We start from the raw sequence: 4974 nt of genomic DNA, 5'->3' as shown, positions 1-4974 counted from the left end.
AAGGAGTAGATTTCTGTCAAAGTTAAAAACACAAAAGAAAACAAAAAAAGGAAAAACAAAACAAACACATACGGTATATACAATGAGGAATCAGAAATTAATTCTGATACGCAGGATCCTCCAGAGTAGTGGACTCAACCTCTGGAGTAAAATCATCCAAAAATGGTTTCAACCTTTGTCTATTAACCTTAAAAACATTACCATTCTCTGAATTTTCTATCTCAATGGCCCCAAAAGGATAAATAGTTTTTACAACAAAGGGACTAATCCATCGGGATCGAAGTTTGCCAGGAAACAAATGGAGCCTTGAATTATACAACAAAACTTTTTGTGAAGGCTCAAAAGATTTTCGAAAAATATTTTTGTCATGAAAAATTTTCATTCTCTCCTTGGCAATACGAGAATTTTCGCAAGCTTCATTCCTGATTTCCTCTAACTCATTAAGCTGAAACTTACGAAGAGAGCAAGCTTTATCCAAATCAAAATTAAATTTCTTGATTGCCCAATAAGCTTTGTGTTCCAATTCCACAGGTAAGTGACATGCCTTTCCAAAAATGAGTCGATATGGGGACATACCAATCAGGGTTTTAAAAGCAGTACGGTATGCCCAAAGTGCGTCGGTTAGTCGTAAAGACCAATCTTTGCAGCTTGGGTTAACCGTCTTTTCCAAAAAAATTTTGATCTCCCGATTAGATACCTCAACTTGGCCACTTGTCTGTGGATGATAAGGGGTTGCAACCTTATGGATAATACCATATTTTCGCATTAAGGCCTCGAAAGGCTTATTACAAAAATGCTTACCCCCATCACTGATAATGGCTCGAGGTGTTCCAAACCTTGATAAAATATTTTCTTTCAGAAATTTCAGTACCACTTTGTGGTCATTGTTTTTGCATGGAATAGCCTCAATCCATTTGGACACATAATCCACAGCTACCAAAATGTAGAGATTGCCAAAAGAAACTGGGAAGGGTCCCATGAAATCAATGCCCCAACAATCAAATATTTCAACAACCAACATTGGATTTAATGGCATCATATTCCGGCTGGTAATCCCTCCCAATTTTTGACAGCGCTCACTAGTTTTACAAAATTCATGGGTGTCTTTGAAAATGGTAGGCCAATAGAAGCCACATTGCAAAATTTTAAAAGCAGTTTTCTTTCCAGAAAAGTGGCCACCACATGCTCCAGAGTGACAAAAAGATATCACACTTTGAAATTCGTTATTGGGAACACATCGTCTAATTATCTGATCTGGGCAATATTTAAATAGATATGATCATCCCAAAAGAATTTTCTTACCTCCACAAAAAATTTCCTCTTATCTTGTTGAGTCCAAATGTGAGGAATTTCACCTGTAGCAAGAAAATTAGCAATGTCAGCATACCATGGCACTTGAGATATACCAAAGAGTTGCTCATCTGGAAATGTGTCTTTAATAGGAACTGTCTCTACGGAATCTGAAAGAACAAGTCTAGACAGATGATCAGCAACAACATTCTCAACTCTTTTTTTATCTTTGATTATCAAATCAAATTCTTGCAACAAAAGGATCCATCTAAGTAACCTGGGCTTTGCATCTTTTTTCACTAAAAGGTACTTTAACGCAGCATGATCAGTAAAGATAACAATTTGAGATCCAATCAAATAAGAGCGAAATTTGTCAAGTGCAAAAATTACTGCAAGTAACTCTTTTTCAGTTGTTGAATAATTCATTTGAGCACTGTTTAAAGTTCTACTTGCATAATAAATAACACAAGGCTTTTTGTCCCTACGTTGGCCCAACACAGCTCTAACAGCATAATCACTAGCATCACACATAATCTCAAATGGTAAATTCCAATCAGGTAATTGCATAATTGGGGCTGAAATCAACATACCTTTTAGCTTTGTAAAAGCTAACTCACAATCATCAGTCCACACAAAAGAATTTTCCTTTGACAATAAATTGCACAAAGGTCTAGAAATTGTGCTGAAGCCTTTAATGAACCTCCTGTAAAAACCTGCATGACCTAGAAAAGATCTGATATCCCTGATGTTCTTTGGGATGGGCAATTTAGAAATTAATTCAATTTTGGCCTTGTCCACTTCAAAACCTTGAGAAGAAACAATGTGACCAAGAACAATCCCTTGAGTGACCATAAAATGACACTTCTCCCAGTTTAAAATCAAATTCTTTTCTTTGCATCTAATCAGCACTTTTTCCAAATGAGTCAAACATTCATCAAATGAATCACCAAAAATAGAAAAATCATCCATGAATATTTCAACGAAACGCTCTACCATGTCACTGAATATGCTCATCATGCATCGTTGAAATGTAGCAGGAGCATTACAAAGTCCGAATGGCATCCTTCGATATGCAAAGGTACCAAATGGACATGTAAAAGTGGTCTTTTCTTGGTCTTCAGGAGCAATCTCAATTTGGTTATATCCAGAATAACCATCAAGGAAGCAATAGAACTTATGGCCCGCTACACGTTCAATGATTTGATCCATGAATGGTAGGGGAAAATGATCCTTTCTGGTGACAGAATTCAGTTTTCTGTAATCAATGCACATACGCCAACCAGTAGTAACTCTAGTTGGGATCAATTCATTGTTAGCATTCTTAACTACAGTCACACCAAATTTCTTGGGTACCACCTGCGTGGGACTAACCCATTTATTGTCAGAAATAGGGTAAATGATCCCTACATCCAGAAGTTTTAACACCTCTGCTTTGACAACTTCTTTCATGTTGGGGTTTAGTCTACGCTGTATTTCTCTAGAGGGTTTAGAATTGTCCTCTAGATAAATCCTGTGGGTACAAATCAAAGGACTGATACCTTTGAAATCAGCTATGGTCCATCCTATTGCCTCTTTGTGTTCAATGAGAACACCAATTAATTTTTTCTCCTGAATTTCATCCAGTCTTGATGAAATGACCACTGGTAATGTCTCTGCTTGGCCTAAAAATGCATATTTGAGATCAGCAGGTAGAGGTTTCAAGTCGAGTTTTGGTGTTTGCACACTTGAGGAGAGAGACACGACATCATGAGGTGGTAATTCCTCAAAACGTGTTCTCCATTTATCAATGTCCATTATAGGAGTAGATTCTAGCAAAAAATTCATAGATGCAAGCACAGAATCATCATCAAAGTTTATACCATGAACCAAACAAGCCTCAAGAGGGTCAGAGAAACTTGACAAATCAAATTTATTTTGAACAAGAGTTTGGATCAGATTCACTTCCTGCACATCATCATCATCACCAGGTTGTTTGCAAATATTGAAAATATTCAACTCCAAAGTCATGTTGCCAAAAGAAATTACCATCACACCACTCCTACAATTTATTAAAGCATTTGAGGTCGCAAGAAATGGCCTTCCCAAAATTATAGGAATTTGAGTGCAAACATCAAATACAGGTTCCGTGTCCAAAACAATGAAATCCACTGGAAAATAAAATTTTCCTACTTGAACTAGCACATCCTCAACTATCCCTCTCGGTATTTTAATTGAACGGTCAACAAGTTGGAGTGCTACCTTGGTGGGTTTAAGCTCACCAAGACCCAACTGCTCATATACCGAGTAGGGTAGGAGGTTAACACTAGCTCTGAGGTCAAGTAAAGCTTTTTCAATTTTAAAATTTCCAATCACGCAGGAAATTGTTGGACAACCCGGGTCTTTGTACTTTGGTGGAGAATTGTTCTGGAGGATGGCGCTTACCTGCTCAGTGAGAAAAGCCTTCTTCTGCACCTTCATCGTACGCTTTACTGTGCACAAATCTTTTAAAAATTTAGCATACGAAGGAATCTGTTTGATTGCATCTAACAAAGGAATGTTGATTTTTACTTGTTTAAAAATTTCAAGAATATCCGCATTTTGAACCAACTTGTGAGAATGTTGCAATCTTTGGGGAAATGGTGTAGGTATTGGGGCTTTCACAGGCACATCTAATTCAACCTTCTCAAGTTCACCATCACTCTTGGAATTTAAAGAGTTGTTGGTCTCATCAACTTTCGTTGTTGAAATACTCTTATCAATTATTTTTCCACTGCGTAGAGTGGTGATGGACTTGGCATGTTCAAATTTTGAATCAGAGGGATTTGAATTTCTTACCTCAAATTTACCTTTTGGATTTGGTTGAGGTTGAGCAGGAAACTTATCCTTTTCTTGAGCATGTCATGCAGAGGTCAAGTAGCTGATAGAACTTCTCATCTCAGTAATGGCCTGCATTGTCTGAGTGTTGATATTGGCTTGCCCCTGCATAAAAGTCTGTAATGTCTCCTCAAGGGTTTTCTTATGTGGAGGCACATAAGGAGTAGAAGAAGATGGCCCTTGAGGATTTTGATTTATATTTGACTCATTCCTCCAACTAAAATTGGGATGATTTCTCCATCCAGGATTATATGTTTCCGAATATGGGGAAGAAAATGGTCTCCGATAAGAATTCATGACATTTGCTTGTTCGTGCAACACCTCTTTAAAAGCAGGGATTGTTGGACAATCCTGAGTTAGGTGTCCACTAATCTCACAAATGCCACAATTTTCTTCTTCTTTTTCACTGGCCTTAACCGGATTTACCTTCCTAAGTTCCATGGCTTCAACTTTTCTTGTCAGACTTGCTATCCTAGCATTCACATCATCATTTCCTTTAAGAACATACATACCTTCTTGAGACATGGCACTGAGTTTCGGCTTATTTGACCGATCAGAACAATCTGTGTTATCCCAAGATTGGGCATTTTCAGCTAACTGGTCAAAATAGTCCCAAGCGTCATCAGGATCTTTATTTAGAAAATCACCATTACACATCATTTCTACAAACTGACGCATTTGAGATGTTAAACCTTCATAGAAGAAACTAATGGTGCGCCAAGTTTCATAGCCATGATGTGGGCAAGTTAGCAACAATTCTTTAAAACGTTCCCAACACTGAAAAAATGTTTCATTTTCCTTTTGAGAAAAATTCATAATATTTCTGCGAAG

General features: G+C 37.4%; 1 non-coding gene across 1 annotated transcript; it reads left to right on the top strand.

The window, feature by feature from the left end:
* Positions 1-4870: 4870 nt before the first annotated feature.
* On the top strand, positions 4871-4974 carry LOC122295237. Its single transcript, XR_006237900.1, has one exon. It is a non-coding gene; the product is annotated as a small nucleolar RNA R71 (small nucleolar RNA).

Source organism: Carya illinoinensis, chromosome 14 (assembly GCF_018687715.1).
Source record: "Carya illinoinensis cultivar Pawnee chromosome 14, C.illinoinensisPawnee_v1, whole genome shotgun sequence".
NCBI lineage: Eukaryota > Viridiplantae > Streptophyta > Magnoliopsida > Fagales > Juglandaceae > Carya > Carya illinoinensis.
This window is presented reverse-complemented; position numbering and strand designations above follow the sequence as displayed.